A 20,941-nucleotide genomic window follows, 5' to 3' on the forward strand; every position below is an offset into this window, starting at 1 on the left:
ATTCCTATAAATACCCTAACACACTTTTAATTCTATTTTTTTTAGAAATTACATAGTTCTGTAATATTATAACTATTTCAATGTTGCTAGTAAGTTGAAAGGGAGCACAGAAAGTGGGGTGCACTTAAGGGAAGCACAAGTACCAGAATCCAAGTGAGTTGTAAAGGAGGTGGCAAACGTCAGCAGGTGAGCAGATGCCGATCCATCATGACTTCCCCATAGTGGACTTCAGAGTTTATTGAATTGGGTTTGCACCTGAAGTCCATTTAATTTCACGTTAAAACAATTTATTTTAACCTTTACTGTTTACTTTTTTCTGTTGATAGAATATTGCATCCAATTTTGATCTTTTATCCATATTAAAATGAGGAGTAAAACAAAGATGAAATGACCTGTAAGCTATGTGGAAGTATGCTGAGGCATTTACAGTGCACACTGTAGTGGATAAGTAAAAGGAAATTCAGCCATTGGGCCAGTTCCCACTGACTAATCAGCATTGCTTTCAGTAAATGAATGAGCGATGCTGACTGGAAAAGGTTAAAATTGGATCAAGCTTTGATGATCTCTTTAATGCATCTGTGTGCTGCCATTTAGTGTGATTTTGCTTATTCTGGAACTGTGATTCTTTGTGCAGGGACTAGAGCTGCTAACTGTTGCTTGAGATGAAATTTACTGAGAAATTGGTTTTAGAAGTGGCAGAAGCAAATAAAAAAGTTTTAAAAATAAATTGACTATATAGCACTGGTTATTAATCCTCTTCATTGGAGAGTCTTGGCACACACTAGGCAATTGCTTTGTTGAAGACCACGGCTCTGTTCACCGCAATAGCGTGGATCTCCCAGTGGCTACCCATTTCAATTCCCTGTCCCATTCCCTTGTTAATATGACTGTCCATGGCCTCATGCACTGCCAAAGTGAGACCACCTGCAAATTGGAGGAACAACACCTCATCTTCTGATTGGGCAACGTCCAACCAGATGGTATGAACATCGACTTCCCCAGTTTCCATTAAACACCCTCCCCCATCATATTCTTCTTCGGTCACCTTTTCCCCCAGCTCTGTCTGTTTGTCTGTCTCTCTCTCCCTTTTCTTTCTGTCTCACCTCTCCTCTTATCATACCCAATTAACTCCTTTGTTGGTCTGGACTCCTTCCCTGGCCAGTCTTCAGTCTTTATTCTTGTGCCTTCCTGTTTTTTTGTTTATTCCTTGAAGAAGGGCTCAAGCCTGAAATGTCAGTAATATATCTTTATCTCCTATGGACCCTGCTGAGTTCCTCCAGCATTTCTGTGTATTTTTACTACAATCACAACGTCTGCAGACTTTCATGTTTCACTCTAATCACAGTCTGTATTCTGTCTGAAGGTAAAGATTTCCTGTCTATAGAACATATAATTAAATCATTAACACAAAGGTTTATGGCTTTAGACCATGTTGTCTAGGTTAAGAGGTGTTTCACTGAATCCTGGATGATGTGCTCGTAATAAGAGAGCCCCTTGGTTCTGCAATTTTCCTGACATTCTTATATTCCTTCTTTGCTTCCCATCTGGCCAAAAAAAAACACCATTCTATTTATTTTGAGTGAAATTTCCAAAAGATTACAAAATCATATTTTGTAAGTAACAACTATGGTAGATATTTTCAATTTGTGCACCCAAATGGTTATAGAAGACATTTTTCAATGTACTCATAATTAAATTATTTTAAAAGGTCTAATCTTTCTATCTTCCATCATTTAAATTAATACACTGTTGTTCTGTTTGTGGTGGTTGTTCAAATAACACTCCATGTTTAAAATGAGTAATTTTCCTCCTCTAAAACTAATACAAAGGAAATCACAATTCGTAAGGTTGTTTGTGTGTTTAACTTCCTAACACTTAAAATGCAGATCATATTTTAATAATGATAAAACAATTACATAATTAGATCAACAATGTGTTTTATAGCATTTTAAAGTTGAGCTTCAGTACTCGTTTTATTTGTGCTTTTTACAATCTAACGTGGCTGAGAATGGGCAGAGAGGTTGGGAAGGAACAAGTAGCAAGGAGTCAAACAAAATGTGAATGTACTTTATTTTTGTTGAAATCTCAAGGCTACCAGAGAGATTGAATTCTGTTTACCCAAGACTAGTTTTATTTGTACAGAGATGTCTAATTTTTCATTCTTAGGGCAAAGACTGGAAACTATTCAATTGAAAGTTATCAGAATATTTGACTGTCATTTTATGAACACATTCATAATACTTCATATACTCGTGCAAAAGTCAATCTCACGTGAAACCATGTGTTTGGATACAGTTCCTGATTTTCTTTTTGTTAATAGTTCTGTTTGATGTTAATCGCTTTATTTTTTATCCCTTTAAAATCATTTCTGCTTCCTAATGGGATCTCATCAGTACTTTGTTGATGCTGAAACCAGCAAGGGGGGTGGGGGGGGGTGTGGGGGTGGAGTGTGTGGTTCACCCTTAATACAAGAGGGAATGGTTTTCGGCTGCGGCCATGTAATGGGGGATGGTGAGATGCAATTTGACAGCATGGATATGCAGAATTAGCTGGGAGTGCAAATGCTACAGTGGCCAAATCATTGCACTGACATATCGTAATTGTTGCATTATGTTGAACTTTGCAACCAAAGTCATCACACACCAATCTTGATGTACAGATCAGCATCTGCTTGAGGGACAAGAAATTCTTACTCTGTATTATTACTTTAATTCATTGTGCTTTTGTTTTTTATTCATTTAGAGATTATTTGGATTTCAGCTACTGTTACGGTATTTTGGATTCTAGTGTGAATTTCAACCCCTCAGAAGTATTTTCCTGTTATAAAGTGAAATATTAAAATAAAAGCGGGGTTATGTGTGTTTCAATTTTCTTTAGAATATTTATTTTCATCATCATTACCTTAAAGATATTTTAATTAAAAACAATGCTTTTGATTGGGCAACAGTATTTTAGTTGAACAGATATATACTAGTCTTTTTTTAAATCTTTTTTAAAATTTTATCCTTGTGTGTCAGATGACTGAATGATCACAGATGCCTCATAATTTCTGATTCCATGGCTGCTTTCTAAATGATTTATTGGGCTGCTTGATCTACAGGCAGGACTCAGCACAGCTCTGAAGGTTGTTTCACTTATCATCTGGTCTAAGCTGATAAAAGCTCATCATACACATGGTTACTGGCAGGAGAATATTCTACCTTCCCTGCTCTTATTCTAGTGAAAAAATTTATTCAATTGTACAAAAAAAATATTTTTCTCAGAACAAAGTGTTCTGAAAATTAACTTGCATTTTTTTTTTGTTCAGGAACAAGAAGAAGAGAATCCAAGCTTGTTTTTATGTTATGAAAGATCGTAAGGTTTTTTTTAAATCATCCAATCCAATCAAAAGCACTGGAGAATTTTTAATTTTCCTGTAATCTTTAATTTTCTTATTAGGCATAAACAACTTAGATTTTATGTTATCTTTTAAAACAGCAGGAAATCTCAAGGAGCTTCATAGGAGCCCAAAAGATCACATTTGACACTGATGCACATTAAAAAATATTTGGGTAGATGATGGTTGATTGAATTTAAGTGTCTGAAATTGGAAGCGATCAACAGTGGAAAATGTCTCAAAGTGGGGGAGACCAGAAATTTGGAAGGGGGGGGTGAATGTTTTGGAATAGGGCGGAGGCCATTGAAATATAACCATATAGCAATTACAGTACAGAAACAGGCCATTACAGCCCATCTAGTCTGCACTGATTTAAGTCAACTTCACTAGTCCCACCTACCTGCTCCCTCTCCATAATCCATCAGTCCCCATCACAACCATGTACTCATCCAACCCTCTCTTAAATGACAAAATTGACCCTGCTGTAACCATCTCTTCCAGAAGGTCATTCCATTCAGCCACCACTCTCTGAGTGAAGAAGCTTCCTCTTATGTTACTTCGAAAATTATATCCCCTAAACCTTAACTTATGACCCCTCGTTCCAATCTCACCTACCCTCAAGGGAAGAGCCTATTCACATCTACTCTATCTATCCCCCTCATAATTTTATATACCTCTATCAAATCCCCCCTCAACCTCTACGCTCCAGTCTACTCAATCTTTCTTTGTATTCTAAATACTGCAATCCAGGCAACATTGTAGTAAATCTTCTCTGCTTCCTCTCTACCTTATTGATATCCTTCCTATAATTTGGGGAACAGAACTGCACGCAATATTTCAAACTTGGCCTCACCAATGCCTTGAACAGTTGCAACATCACCTCCCACCTCCTATATTCCATGGTATGATTTATAAAGGCCAGGATACCAAAAGCCTTCTTCACCACCCTATCTACATGGGAATCCACCTTCAACGAACGATGAACCGTTATTCCAAGATCCCTCTGTTCCTCTGCATTCCTCAATGCCCTCTCCTTCTCTGTATATGTCCTGTAAAATTATTCTTCCCAAAATGGAGCACTTCACACTTATCTACATTAAACTCCATCTGCCATATCTGAAGAGATTTTCAAATTGAGGGAGTTATTTTTAGTTATCACAAGTGGTAAATTGCAAAGTAAAAGGAAACCATCTGCACAGTGTTCACATAATAATACAGAAGAGCTGGATGTAATCATGCAATAGCATAAACTAGACAAGGATTACTGAAAGGCAGATACAGAGAAGCCAGAACTGAGAATTAAACATTGCAGGACATCAAAACATTTGAATGAAAAATTAAACATCTAAAATAGTGAATGAGGGGGAAAATATGGCAGTTGTGGTGTGGGGTGAAGCCAGAGTGTGGATTGAAGGAGTATATTAGGGATAATACAATGGAAATAAAAATAAGAAATACATGTATACAAAAGAAAAATAGAATTTTTATGAATGGAGATAAAAGAAAAGGAAGCAGAGAGGAGGAAGAAAAACTGGGGACAAATTGGTGAAGTAAATATAAAACTTGGAATCGTAATCAAGAAGATTTCAATAACTTGTATGGATTTGTCTCAGTAAGTGAAAGGGGATGAGGGAATGCATGTGGCATTCTTTTCAACTCCAATTTGAAAATGTTTGAGGCAAGATATTTTATTAGAACTTGTAAAGGAGTGTGAACTAGAGCAGATGAGAGAGATAGAAATAGGGGAACATTGAGGCAGTGATGACCATTATGTAATACGCTTTAAATAGGAAATAAAGACATAAATGACAACAGTCGGACTACTTGAATTAAAAATAAACTGATTCATGAAGGTGTGGGAAATATGTACATTGATAATTTAGGAAAAATATATTCTATGAAAAGGAAAGAAAAAAAGTCCATTGATGAATAAAGACAAATTAGAACAATTGATTGCAGGGAAAGAGGAATAAGGCAAAGTCCAGTGAATAGGAGTTTGAGCGAGAGTGTGTGAGTGCAGGACTGTTTAAATAGGAGAGAGGAATAAGCAGAGTGCCCGTGGGAGTAGCCATCATGTGAGTGGACCAGAAATGAGGCTTAGAGCAAGAGGCCAAAGAAGCAGGTAAGAAGGGCAAGATTTTCCTTTCTTTATTGCTGATTTGGTCTTGATTACCCATAGTACAGTGCAGGAGTGATGGCAGATATGGCAGTGGATTGCTCCTACATAGAACATTCAACAATATAGCACAGAAGAGGCCCTTCAGCCCTCGATGTTGTGCTAACCCATATATCCTTTCCTAAAGAGATCCCTACCCCATAACCCTTTATTTTTCTTTCATGGATCTAAGAGACTCTTAAATGCCCCCAGTGTTTCAGCTTGCACCACTATCCCCGGCAAGACATTCCAGACACCCACAACTCTCTGTGTAAAAAAAAAAAAAAAACTTACTCCTGATGTCTCCCCTAAACATCCCTCCTTTAACTTTGTACATATGTCCTCTGATGTTTGCTGGTTCTACCCTAGGAAACAGGTGCTGGCTGGCCACCCTATCTATGCCTCATAATATTTTTAGACCTCTATCAAGCCTCCTCTTATCCTTCAATGCTTCAAAGAGAAAAGTCCTAGCTCTGCTAACCTAGCCTCATAAGACTTGTTTCCCAATCTAGGCAACATCCTAGTAAATCTCCTCTACACCCTCACCATAACTTCCACAACCTTCCTATAATGAGGAGACCAGAACTGAACATAATATTCTAAATGTGGTCTTACCAAAGATTTGTAGAGTTGTAACATGACCATTCTACTGAATTCAATCCCCCTATTAATGAAGCCCAGCATCCCACAGGCTTTCTTAACTATACTATCAGCCTTGAGGGATGTATGAAATTGCATCCTAAGACCCCTCTGTTCATCCACACTCTGAAGTAACTGACCATTAACCCTGTACTCAGCCTTATGGTTAGATTTTCCAAAATGCATCACCTCACACTTATCCAGATTAAAATCCATCTGCCACATTTCTGCCCAACTCTGCATCTTGTCTATATCCTCTTGTAATCTTCGACAACCTTCAGATCCATCCACAACTCCTCCAACCTTTGTATCACCCTCAAACTTTCTGACCCATCCATCCACCTCTTCTTCCAGGTCATTTATAAACATCACTAAGAGCAGGGGTCCCAAAACAGTTCCCTGTGGCACTCCACTAGTCACCAACCTCCAGGCAGAATATTTTCCTTCCACTATTACTCTCTGCTTTTTTCCCACAAGCCAGATTTTTTATTCATACAGCTAATTTTCCACAGATCCCATGACTCATGGCCTTCTGGATGAGTCTCTCATGGGCGACCTTGTCAAAAGCCTTGCTAAAATCTATGTCGATCACATCTACCACTCTCTCCTCATCAATTTCTTTTGTAACCTCCTCGAGAAACTCAATTAGACTCGTGAGGAATGACCATCCCTTCACAAAGCCTTGCTGACTGAGATCCTATCCTTAAGAATACTCTCCATTAGTTTACACACCATTGACTTAAGACTCACCAGTCTACAATTCCAAAGATTCTCCCTGTTACCTTTTTAAACAAGGGGACTACGTTTGCCATTCTCCAATCCTCCAGCACCTCCCCTGCAGCCAAAGAGGATTCAAAGATCATTGCCACTGCCCCAGCCCCAGCTATCTCTTCTCTCACTTCCCACAGCAGCCTGGGTCCTATAGACTACTCCCAGCACAATGATAGCTCTCTTTCTATTTCTGACTCCACCCACACCAACTCAGCGGACACTCCCTCTATAGCCATGAGATTATACCTAACCAGTAATGCAACTTCCCTCACCCCCGCCCTTTTCTACCTTCTATCCTATTCTTTTTATAACACCTAAATCCAGGTACCCCCATCAACCAATCCTGTCCTTCCACCAACCAAGTTTCTCTTACAGCCATAATATCATAGTTCCACATACTGATCCATGGTCTAAGTTCATCCCCTTTATTCCTAGTGTTGAAATAGACACATTTCAACCCCTCTAACTGGCTACCTTTATATTTTGTCCCTTGCCTGTCCTTCCTTATCAACTCAGAGCAAATAGCATCTTTCTTTTTTCCTTCTACCCTAATCTCTGCCCTTTCTGAGTCCCCCCCCCCCCACCCCCCGCACTGCCAAACTAGTTTAAACCCTCCCCAACACCTCAAGTAAATCTTCCTGCCAGGATATTGGTCCCCCTCCAGTTCAGGTGCAGCCCATCTTTTTTAATCATATAACCGTTCACAGCGCGGAAACAGGCCATGTCGGCCCTTCGAGTCTGCACCGGTTCACTAGAACAACTCCACTAGCTCAACCCTCCCACTCTCCGCCCATAACCCTCCAACCCCCTCACCTCAATGTATACATCCAACCTTCTCTTAAATGACAGAAGGGACCCTGCCACAACTATCTCTTTTGGAAGATCATTCCATTCTGCCACCACTCGCTGAGTGAAAAAGCCATCTCTAATATTTCTCCTAAAGCGTTGCCCCCTTAACCTTAACTCATGCCCTCTTGTTCCAACCTCCCCTGCCCTCAGGGAAAAGAGTCTGTTTATGTCTAGTCTATATATTCCTTTCATAATTTTAAATACCTCTATCAAGTCCCCTCTCAGTCGTCTATGTTCCAGTAAATAAAATCCCAGTCTCCTTAATCTCTCCCTGTATTCCAGATGATTAAGCCAGGCAACATCCTTATAAACCTCCTCTGCACCCTCTCCACCTTATCTAAATCCTTTCTATAACTTGGAGATCAGAACTGAGCACTGTACTCCAAACCAGGCCTCACCCATGCCTTAAACAGCCGCAGCATCACTTCCCAGCTCCTATACTCTATACTATGATTTATGAAGGCCAGCATACCATATGCCTTCTTAACCACCCTGTCTACATGGGAATCCACCTTCAGTGAACTCTGTACTGTAACCCCCACGTCCCTCTGCTCCTCTGTGTGCCTCAATGCCCTCCTCTTAACTGCATATGTCCTATTCTGGTTATTTTTACCGAAATGCAGCACCTCACACTTGTTTACATTGAATTCCATCTGCCCTCTTTCAGCCCATTCTTTCAAACAAACCAAATCCTTCTGTAATCCAAGAAAACCTACCTCACTATCCACCACTCCCCCTATTTTTGTATCATCCGCATATCTTCTTACCCAATTAACCACACCCTCCTCTAAATCATTAATATAAATGATAAACAACAAGATACCCAGCACCGATCCCTGAGGCACCCCACTTGTCACAGGCTTCCAACGTGACAGACAGTTGTCCACCATGACTCTCTGCTGTCTATCTTCCAGCCACCTCTGAACTCATGTCACAATCTCTCTACTAATTCCTAGTCACTGAACCTTCCTTATTAACCTTCCTTGCAGAACCTTATCAAAAGCCTTACTAAAATCCAAATAGATCACATCAACCACTCTACCTTCATCCATTTTTTATCACTTCCTCAAAAAACTCTACAAGGTTCATCAGACCTTCCCCAGAAGAGATCCCAATGATCCACAAATCTGAACCCTGCCCCTTGTACCAACCCCTGAGGTCCTGCTTTTTAACTTTCTTCCTAACTCCTCTTCAGGACCTCATCCCCACTTCTATCTATATCATTGGTCCCCACCACTGCTCGCCCTCCCCCTTCAAATGCTATGAACTCGATCAGAGATATCTCTGGCACCTGGGAGGCCACATAGCATCCAGGAGCCTCTCATTCACAGAACTTCTTATCCAGTTGTCTAACCAATGAGTCCCCAAACACCACAGCTTTCCTCTTCTCCCCCATTCCCTTCTGTAGGATGTGGGAATTAATGGAATCTGATGGTTTCCCTATTGACTACACCTGTGGGAATTGCAGCCAACTCGGGGTCCTGAAAGATTGTATTAAGGAACTGGAGCTAGAGTTAGATGAAGTAAGGATCATCCAGAAGGCTGAGCAAGTCAGAGTTAAGTTGGGAATGTGGTTACACCCAGAGTGCAGGATTCAGCAAGGAGATGGGTGAACACTGAGAGAAGTGAGGGGAGAAAGAAGTTAGTGCAGGGTCATCCTGTGGCCATTCCCCCAGCAACAAGTCTGAGAGGGATGACCTACCTGGGCAAGGCAGCAGCCAGACCAATAGCACTGAGATCAGATCTGAGCCTCAGGTTATGGTGAAGTCAGGCAGAGTGATAGTTCGAGGTGACTCGATAGTTAGGGGAATGGATAGGAAATTCAATGGCTGCAAAATAGACTTCAGGAAAGTGTGTTGACTCTCTGATGCTCAGGTCCAGGATGTCTCTGAGCAGTTTCAGAATATTCTTGAGGGTGAGCAGCCAGAGACTATTGCAGGTAATGATTAACATGACAATACAGGACAAGGCAAAATGTTATTTTGCTTTGGAGTTGACGGAGAATGAGCACAAGTAGACATGACTGTATGGATTAAGTTAGGGAACAAAATAAGTGCATTGAAAGTAGAATAGAGGCTGGGCCAGAGATTAAATTACGTGACTTCAGGTGAGGAGGATGACCAATCGGAAGGTTGAACCTTGGAGGATAAAATATCCATGCATCTATCCGTGCATTTAAAATAATCTCAGAAAGAGAAAGTGAAAGACTTGTTACATTTTTTTTTAACAAAAGACTAGTGCCAGAAGACTGACTGATAAATTACATATGCGACCTATTTAAGAAGAATGGAAATATGTTAGCCTTGCTTTGGTGGTAAGAATGTTAAACGAACATCTAGAAATGGAATTGATGAGAATGATTCATTATGGGTTTTAAAGGGAAATCCTTGATTGGAGGTAAGAGAGGAGGTAATCAATTATTTAAAAAAAACCTATTCCTTCAGTAAATGTAATTTATCTTGATTTCCAATAGGATTTCTATAATGTGCCTGTGATCAACAAATGAGTAAGGTGACTGCGGAATGGATCACTCATGAAATTGAGAGTAATTATTTTCAGTGGAAGGAGTATAATGGAGTTATATGAACATTGCTGGAATCACTGCTGCTTTAACAAATCAATGGTTCTTAATCTAGAATCAAAACGTAGCTTCGAAAATTGTACATGATACCATATTGAGAAACTTGTCCATATTGGAAAGGACTAAAACAAATTATAGGAGGGCATGAATAAACTTGCAGGAGAAAATCTTTTGGGAAAGAAAGTCAGAGCTAAATGCAAGGCAGTAGGTATTAAGGCTACGTGTTTCCTGTAAAATTCAAATCCAGGTGGGGTAAGGAAACAAAGGGAATTTTGAATACAAATGTACTATGATGCTACATTTATAGATAAACAACGTCCCTTAATGTAGATAAATGGCAGAATAATTAAAGGCGAATTGATAGGCTGCAATGCAGAGGATTGCCTCACTGGCCGGAGGTAATAGATTGAAGGTCACTGGCCTCTTGACAATCAAAAATCAGCCTGCCCACAGACTAAGCCACCTTCTGATTGGTCATCCTCCTCACCTGAAGTGACATGACTTAATTCAGGGTCAGCCTCTAGCTCCCCGAAGTATAAAAAACAGCACATTTGTGATTCTTTCTCTTTGTTAACCTGAATCTGCACCTTGCTGAAATCTGTGGGCATCGTTGGAGGACCATTTGTAAGCAGTGGACTGTAAGATGTGGGGGGCTCAATTATGGTGCACACTTAGAGGACTACTGTGACTCACCTGGTATTACTTGTGGATATGAATTATTTATTAAAAAAATATTTAGACATACAGCACAGTAACAGTCTATTTCGGCCCACAAGTCCAAGCTGCCCAATCTACACTCAATTAACCCACACCCCCGGTACGTTTCAAATGGTGGAAAGAAACTGGAGTCCCCAGGAAAAACCCACGCAGGCATGGGGAGAACATACAAACTCCTTACAGACAGCATGGGATTTGAACCCCGATCCTGATCGTTGGCGCTGTAAAGGTGTTACGCTAACTGTTACACCAACCATGCTACCCACTGGAATCTGTAACTAGATAGCTTATTTATGGGCCATGACTGTACATCGGTGGGGTGGCAGGTATCGTTTGTTCTAACCTTCAGTAGTTTAAATGCCTTCTCTAGGTACTTGTAGTTTAGTGAAATTCCATGTGAGTGTGATCAATGTGAATGCAGGCGTGTTGTCTTTGGTTTCATGTTTGCTCCCAGTTGCAAATAAAATTTGTTTTGATCCTACTGTTGTAACTCCTTGAACTCGACAGATCTATTACCTCAACCCTCATCAGCACATAAATCACAGGATAGAAATGAGTTGCAATAGTATGAAAAGAGGGAGGGGTGGTGTTGGGAAGGGACAATAATGCTTTGTTGGGAGCTGGCATTAACTTAATGGCCAAATGATTTCCTTCTGTGAAAGCGGAACAGTTAATGTTTCCAATTCAGGACCATAGAAGAGTATCACATGTCAGCTGCTGAGCAACACCTCCCAAGGGTGATCTAAGGCCAGGAATCAGGATAGCTTGGATGGCTCACCAATTTATGAAAGATTTTTTCCCCTTCTCCATCAAATAATTTAACAGAGTTCCAGACTTTTGCCAAGGAGGATCAGCGACAAAGCTGCCAATTTCTCCTCCTCCCTTTTACTGAACCCCTGCCACTGATGGTATTCCAGAGACGGTCAGTATTATCTCCTGCATGTGAATAACCTGTTTCACACTGTTACTGGTAGTTTCTGCCGTCTAATATATTGGATCCATTAGATGTTACCTTGTTCAGAAAGACAGAGGAGAACTGTTGGTAAATGCCAACAAAGTGATTCTGAGTTATGTTGCTATTATGGATGAATGGTTAACAATGTGCACATGCTGGTTAAAGTATGTGGGGATAATGTGAACCTCTGACTTCATGGTAGGAGTTTTGGTGAATGGAAGTTGTTTGAAGGTGAATCAAAGAGGTGTTGTCCTTCGAGCAGCCTGAGCCTGTAGGGACAGTTTGTGATATTTATGGGTTTTGAAGATGTGCTCACTGACCTTGACTAATCAAGCAGGTTATCAAATCTCCTCTTGATTCTTCCACTGCCTGCTGTGTTTATATGTACCCATTGTCTTGGGTGACTGCTTCAAAAACGGTGGATATAGGTACATCAGCATTGCCATTCTTCTGTCCACAATCAGAGGCTTGTGGCGGCGCACATCCTCATGGCAAAACAGCCCCGCTTGTATCGCCACTGCCGGGGCAGCCATGGGGAAATGGCGTCATCAGAGGTCAATCTACACTCAATTAACCCACACCCCCGGTACGTTTCAAATGGTGGAAAGAAACTGGAGTCCCCAGGAAAAACCCATGCAGGCATGGGGAGAACATACAAACTCCTTACAGACAGCATGGGATTTGAACCTGACTCCAGCATTCCTTCCAGTGCGCACTGGACAGCGATTATGATGTCACAAAGCACCAGGTGACTGAGCTCTTGCTGGAGAGGGGGAGGGATCAGTGGGTGATAGGTGGAGCAAGGGACTAAACACCTACGCCTATGACCTTCGGTGTGGCAGCAGTGATTTTCTTCAGCTCCTGCAAGTGCCACAGGCTCTCCAATTTGTACCTTGGCTGCTTGGTATATAATGTTGGGCACAAAGAACTTCATGATTATTTTTGTTTGTAACCAGCTCTTCTGTTCCTAAGAGAAAAATGCAAGATTTGGAGGATCATAAGATTACCTCAATAAGTTGCCAAAGTGAAGTTGCTGAATGCTTCCTTGTACTCCAGAACGGTTGGCAATGGACCATGTGTAAAAGGAACTGACTTCTCTCAAAGGTGCATTTTACATTCTAAATCTTTTTAAAGTGGAATATACAGCAGTCCTCTTTCTCTTCAGCAGTTCCAAAGAATTAATTAGGAACCTTGACTGTGAAGAATTGGACAGATTTTGCAGTATAAATTAAGCAAACGTGGCAAAGTCTTTTTTTTTAAAACTGCTTACCAGTTTAAAAATCTGTATTTTAAAAATTAATTGGCTTTGAATGTAAATCCCGCACTGTCTGTAAGGAGTTTGTACGTTCTTCCCCTGTCTGCGTGAGTTTTCCCCAAGGGCTCTGGTTTCCTCCCACCATTCAAAACATACAGAGGTTTAGGTTAATTGAATCTAATTGGGGGGCATGGGCTGTGGGCCAGAAGGGCCCTTTACTGTGCTGCATGTCTAAATTTAAATTCTCATTTTCCCTAGATCATATAATATTTTTAAAAGTTACTATTTTATCTTTTATTTGTTTTTCTTTTCATTCCCAATGAAAGAATTGAATTTTAAAGCATAATTGCATCAATCAAAGCAGAATGATAGAGAATCGAGACTGCAGATGCTGGAATCTAGAACCAAAAACAATCTTCTGGAGGAAGTCAGCAGGCCAGGCAATGTCTGATATGTCAGGTTTGCACCCTAAGAGAAAGGGCATTGAAGACGGACAGTATTCTGGAGAGAGGGAGGGGTCAGTGGGTGATAGGTGGAGCAAGGAGAGGTGTAGGATATCTGTGGTACATTTGGGAGACAGAGGTAGGTGGAAACAGAAAAAGGAAAGTAATAGGGGCAGACAGAACTAGGAGGGATTGGTGGCCATTGATGGTGAAGGCAGCTATTAAAAGAAAAAGACTGGCAGAACCATTGGGAGGGAGGGATCATTGCCTGATGGGGACAGTGGGAGAGGGGAATATGGTGGAAAAGGTGTGTAAGGGATGGGTGGAGAAGATGGGGAAAGGGGAAAGAAACTGTGTATCATTGGGCTGGGTGGTTTAGAAAGAAGGGTGAGTGTGAAAGAACTGAGGTGGGTGAGGAACAGATAGAAAGGGACAGAGACGAGTGGGTAACTTGAAATTGGAGAATTCAATATTTCATGCTACTAGGATGGAGCATGATACATCCTGCTACAGACTAGAATATTAGCTGTTGTTCTCCAAATTTGTGGCAAATGGAGGAGATCAAAGACAGACTGTTCAGCATGAGGGGAATTAAAATGGTTGACAACCAGTAGTGGTGGTTGACATGTGAGGACAAAGCACAGGTGCTTGGCAAAACAGTTGTCCAGTCTATGCTCAGTCTCACCACTGCAGAGGAGACCACAACAAGATAACTGAATGCAGTTGATGATGTTGGAGGAAGTGCATGTGAAAGTCTACCTCACTTTGAAGGGCTGTTTCGGTCCATGGATGGAAGTGAGGGTGGATGTGTAGGAACAGCTGTTTCCCTCCTACTGTTGCAGTCGGCGTGCCGAGAAGAGGGGTATGTGTTGGAGGGATAGATAGATAGGGACGTGTGAACAAGGGAGTCAAGGAGAGAGAAGTTCCTGCAAAAAGCAAAATGGAATGATGAGGGGAAAGTGTGGCTGATGGTGAGATCAAGTTGTTGGTGGGAGACTCAAATTATGATATCTGGATGCAGAAGCTGGTAGAATAAAAGTTAAGACCAAGAGAACGCCACCTCTATTCTGTCAGAGGGGAGGCTGTGTGAAAGGAGAAGCACAAAACAGAAAATAGGAGGGATGCAGTTAAGGGATTTATCAAGTACAACATGGTGGGGGGGGGGGGTTCTTCCTGTAGAAAGAGCATCCTAGATTGGAATGCTTCATCTTGAGAACTGTTTCAGCAAAAATGGAAAAGCAAAAAGAGAAGAATGACATCCTTACAAGTGATCAAGTGAGAGGAGGTGTAATCCAGGAGTCTACTGGAGTCAATGAGTTTGCAATAAATATCAATGGATAATTCAGCTCCAGTGAAGGAGACAAAGATCAGAAAAGGGAGAAAGGTGTCAGAAATTGTCCAAGTGAATTTGAAGACAGAGTCAAAGTTGGTGGAAAAGCTGATGAAATTGATGAGTTTTGCATGGGTACAGGATACAGTACCAATGTAGTAGTGGAGAAAGGATTGAGTAGTGGTGCCAGCATGGGTTTGGAACAACAGCTGTCTCCATCTGAAACAGGTCTCTGAAATTTCTGCTTTTCATCTGTGTAACTTTTGTAGAGTAAAATATAATTGGTGTAAAAAGTTATACTAAACCAGTCCATATCTTGAATTTATAATTGATGTCATGCTGTCCTTACACCAATCTGACCAGCTTCTTTTGGAAATCACCACTCCCAAGTCCAACTCCCATCTTTCCCTTGACCTCTGCAACCCTGGTTTTGCGTTTTAAAAAAAATAATTTCCAAGATACTGAAGGTTACCCCCCCCAACCAACAAATTTCCCAGTCAAGATGATACCATTTCCTTACGCAGATCTCCACCCTCAGTCCTACATGTTCTGCATAAAGACACCTAACTAAACAATGACCCTACTGCCACACGAAATGGGAAGTACTGGTTTTAACAAGAATCTCCTGGGTATTTGTTTTGAATATTTTTCACACCACCACTTCTCTGCACACACCTCAGACTCAGATGCCACTGTTCCCACAGACGTTCCTGACCTCCACTTCATCACATCTGACCCCATTTCAGGGGCTAATGAATACCTGAGACTGCCTCAGTAATCCTGTTCTTGGAGTCATAGTTTTAATCATACGAATTTTGTGCAGTGGGTCAACCACCATATTCTTCTGTTTCATCTGGGCTCTTTCTATTTGGTCTTTTTGGCTTTTGATGTAAATGTGGCAAAACTTTGGTGTTGTAGCAGCCTGTGAACTGAGTCACAAAATGGCCAGCGAACAGAGCAACCATGAAGGCACTGCAGTGACCAATGGCCATCATCTTGCGTGACCTCTCACACGGAGGGAAACAGCGGGCAACGGCAGGAATGTCGGCCAGTCAGAGGCCAGCACTGCAACGATATCACTCCTGTCATCAGAGGCAGGGAGTGAATATAAACAAAGCAAGCAGTGCAATAAATCAGTCTTCAACCTCAACTCAACTGAGTGTGTTGTTCTTACTCCATACTTTACATAGCATGCATGCTACATTAGTAACCCCGACAGGTCCACCTGGCAGTTGGACCCAAAAATGAAGGATCAAGCAGTTCTTCACACAGTCTCGCTAAAGCTGCCAACATTCTGGGTGATGCAGCCACGTGTGGTTCGAACAGGCTGAGACCCATTTTCACCTTCGACAGATTGCCATCGACAACATGCGCTACTACTACTACTACTACATAGTGACCTCGCTTAACCAGAACATGAGAGTGAGGATCGACGATTTCCTGTGGCACCCTCTGGAGTAAGTCAATTATGGTGGCCTCAAAGAGATACCAGCTCTCACTTTTGGGCTACCAGGGCGTGAATGCACCGCCCGTCTGCTGCACGTGGACGGTTTGGGGAACAGGGCCCCATCTGCCCTCATGAGCAAGGTGCTCTCCCTCACCTTTGAGCAAATTTTCCTGGAGCAGCCGTCCGAGGATATGTGACTCTTGCTCACCGACGAGGACTTCAGCGATCTGAGGAAAGTCGCAGTCAGGGAGGACGTGCTCTGGAGAGTGAAGAAAGAAAGCAGTGTCTCGGTGGAACAGATCGCCAAGCCCTGACCCCAGTTGACAACAAGGCCACAGCAGATGGAGATGCAAGTGGACCCTCCTTCCCAGCCGTATTGTGGGGGCCCATCGATGTCACTCACCCTGCGTGTTTCCAGGAAATGCCATGGCCAACCATTGTTAATGGCTGTGACAGTTGGCTAACGTAACAGTCCGTTCCACATGTGGGACTCTCTGTTGGGAAGCCAGTTCCTCATGGACACTGGTGCTGAAATAAATGTCCTTTCCAACACTCTCCCTCCCCCCACCATGGCCTATGACACCTGGAAAACTAAGCCATGTCCGGCACTGAGGGCATTGAACAGCACCTCTATATGAACTTACAGCCCCTGCACCATGTGCCTACGATTTGCTGGCCACCAACTTGCATGGATTTTTACTGTTGTGGCAGTGGCACAACCGCTCCTGGGAGCCAACTTCCTGCACGCCCACTGCTTGCTGGTAGTCTTGAAAGGGCGGAATTTGGTGCACACCAGAAATTTTCAGATGATGCCCCTGGAGGAAGCCAGACTAATGATCCCCCAGCTTGACTCCGCAATGCTGTCCGACAATGCCTACACTCATATCCTGGTGGAATTCCCCACGATCATGTTGCCACAATTCCCCTTCATGGAACCAAAGCATGGAGTAAGGCATCACATCATCACTGAGGAGCCCCTGTGACACCTTCCCCCCACCCCCGAAAACCTGTGCCCACAAAGAGGAATTTAAGAAAATGGAGGATTTGGGGATAGTGCGGAGGTCGGACAGCCCCTGGGTCTCTCCCCTGCACTTGGTACCAAAGGCAGCATATAACCCGTGCCCCACATCCAAGACTTTACCGCCAACTTACAAGGGGCACGGGTGTTTTCAAAGGTTGATTTACTCAGGAGTGGTGCTCAACCTGGCAAATCCGGCAGTCAGAACTATGGTAAAGATGAGCAGGTTCGTCTGGCATGGGGTCTGCAAGCAGGTCAGTCAGTGGGCCAAGATCTGCATGGTCTGCCAGGCGTCCAAGGTACAAACTCATACTAAATCACCTCCCCAGACTTTTGAGCCAGCTTGGCGTAGGTTCAGTCATGTTGACATCGTGGGGCCACTACCAGTTTCCCGTGGGGTGAGATACCTCCTCACTATGGTTGACCGCTCCACAAGGAGGTCGGAGGCGGTCCCGATGGCCGACATAACCATGGAGACCTGCATCAAGGCACTAATCCACACTTGTGTGTCCAAGTTCAGAGTCCTGGAACATCTTACCGCTGATGGGGAGTGCAATTTACCTTAGGGCTCTGAGCGACACTAGCCAAACTTTTGGGAACCCAACTCCACATCACCCACAGGCCAACAGGTTGGTGGAACTATTCCAGACACTTAAAAGCAGCCCTGACGGCCTGGATCAAGGGGCCCATCTGGGCAGATGAATTGCCTTGGATCCTTCTGGGGATACGCACCATGCCAATAAAGGACTTTAATGCCTCCACAGCAGAAATGGTCTATAGCACACTCTTGATAATTCCATGGGAGTTCTTGGCCACTGCTAAGGATCCAGAAACCCCACCAGATGGACTGAAATAGCTGCGGGTAAGACTGGCCCCTTTACAGCTCCAGCCCAAATCATTTGTCCCCAAGGACTTGCACACGTGTGAATATTTTTTGTGCAATGGGGAGTGCACCAGGCACCCTTCCAATGGCAATACAAGGGGCCATACAGACTCATCAGGCATAAGGGATCAACATGTGTATTGGACATTGCCAGCAAAGAGGAAACCTTCACCTGACTGCTTGAAACTGGCCCATGTAGAAATTAGCCAGCCAGTCAAGACTCAGCCCCCATGACACAGAGGTAGGCCATCTAAAGTGGCGGCAGAAGACGGCCATCATCCCGTGTGACCTCCCACACAGCGGGAAGCAGCAGGCAACAGTGGAAACACCGGCCAGTTGGAGGCTGACACTGTGATGATGTCACTCCTGTCATCAGACCAAGCATTGGAATAAATTAGTCTTCAATCTCAATTTGACTGTGTGTGTGTGTGTGTGTGTGTGTGTGTGTGTGTGTGTGTGTGTGTCATTCTTACTCCACACTTGGCGTAGTGTGCATACAACAGTGTGAATTTAAATGAGACCTCATAGAAATTATTGGTAAAGGATTCATTATGTTAAAAAAACACTTGGATTGACATAAGATAAAAATTAATTAAGCCACTTAAAATAATTACATTTACCTTTTGCATCTTTGTTTCTGGTTTTTGTAATTTGGAGCCCATAAATTATATTGATCTGTGAGGTCATGAGATGCTGTCTAAGGTGACAAGCACACATCTTGCTACTTGCTCAATCTATACTGTACATATTGTCTTGATATTTCTATACTTTTATGAGAGTTATTGATCTCATTAGCACAGTATTTCTAATACTGGTTGATTTGAAAGAACAATTGTAGCTATACACTTGTCACCTCTGAATACCTGACATTTTTTTCAGAAAATGGAAATTGCAAGACATTTGACATTTGGAGGGGCCCTGCCAGAGTGGTTCATGGTTATTAAACCAACTCCCTCACTATTAACTTGGCAGTTTCTCCAATTATTTTTGTCAAGCTATGTCATCAAGCATTTTTACTTCAACATTAAAAAAAATGTATGAAGTTAAAGGTATGTGGTGTGCATTCCAATTAAAAAGGTTAATTCTATTTTAATCTCTCTGAATATTAAGTTGAACAAAGGCATTTAAGAGTACCATCAAAATTATAACTGTGGAATGCAAATATTTGAGATTGAATTATGTAGTTTGAGATTAATACTTCTCCTTTGGAAACATGCAGGAGGGTAGTAGAGAAAAAAAACTTGAAAAGTAATGGGCAGCTTTAAATGGAGAGCTGGAAGGGGTTGGGGAGCTGGAGGAAAGGAGACAGGGAGAGAGAGAGAGAGCGAGAGGGAGAGGGAGGGCAGGGCCTAACAGAAACTGGAGGTCGATATTAATGCTATCTGGTTGGAATATTAGAACACAGGACACTACAGCACATTTCAGGCCCTTAGGTTAATGATGTTGTACCGACCTAACAAAAAAAACCCCTAAACCTTCTATTTTCCTTTTATCCATATACCTAAGAGTCTCTTAAAAGCCCTTATTGTTCCTGCCTCCACTACCACCCCTGGCAATGCATTCCAGGCACCCTCAACTCTCTGTTTAAAAAAGACTTACCCCTGATGTCTCCACTAAACTTTCCTCCCTTCACTTTGTACAGATGTCCTCTGGTGTTTCCTACTCCTGCCCTGGGGAAAAAAAATGTGCTGGCTGTCTACCTTATCTCTGCCTCTCATAAACTTGTAGACTTCTATTAAGTCACCTCTTATCCTTCTTCGCTTCAAAGAGAAAAACCTCGTAAGACATATTTTCAATCCAGGCAAATCTTCTCTGCACCCTCTCCATAGCTTCTTCCGCACCTTTCCTCTAATGAGGTGACCAGAACTGAATCCAATATTCTGCGTGTGATCTCACTAGAGAGTTAGAGAGATATGTAGAGCTGCACCAAAGATTTATAGTGCTGCATTATCTTAGTTTTTGATATTAATCAGGTTTTGGGCACTCCCCAACCAGGCAGCATTGATATCAATTTTTCCAATTTAAACATCTCTGTGGGTCTCTCTTTCTCAGCCTTTTTTCATCTTCCCTCCCACCTATATCCACCAATGACCTTTTATCTGTTGATCTGTGTTTCTCCCCTTGCCCCTTGGAAACAGAATATTACAGCACAGCAACAGACCCTTTGACCCTTCTCGTCTGTGCCTGAACTATTATAACGCCTAGTCCCACTGATCTACAGCCAGTCCATCTCCTTCCATCCCATCCATATACCTGTCCAATATTAGTTTTTGGTATTAAATATTAGTTTTAAAATTTTAACATTTACCCAGCTGGCAACTTGTTCCACACTCTCACTAATGTTCCCTTTAAACTTTTTCCATTTCACCCTGAACCCATGTTTGTACCTCAGTGGAAAAAAACCCACTTGAATTTATTCTGTCTATACCCCACATAATTTTGTATACCTCTATCAAATCTCCCCTCATGCTTCTACGCTCCAGGGAATGAAGTACTAACTCTGTTTAATCTTTCCCTGTAAC

At 42.3% G+C, this 20,941-nt stretch overlaps 1 long non-coding RNA gene across 1 annotated transcript in view; it reads right to left on the reverse strand.

The window, feature by feature from the left end:
* LOC138739487 (uncharacterized) overlaps window positions 1–12,702 on the reverse strand; it is a 55,703-nt gene extending 43,001 nt beyond the window's left edge. Inside the window, exon 1 of the long non-coding RNA XR_011342289.1 lies at window positions 12,364–12,702. This is a non-coding gene — a long non-coding RNA (uncharacterized lncRNA). The remainder of the gene's footprint in view (window positions 1–12,363) is intronic.
* Window positions 12,703–20,941: the final 8,239 nt, after the last annotated feature.

This window comes from Narcine bancroftii, chromosome 7, assembly GCF_036971445.1.
Source record: "Narcine bancroftii isolate sNarBan1 chromosome 7, sNarBan1.hap1, whole genome shotgun sequence".
In the NCBI taxonomy this organism is placed as follows: Eukaryota; Metazoa; Chordata; class Chondrichthyes; order Torpediniformes; family Narcinidae; genus Narcine; species Narcine bancroftii.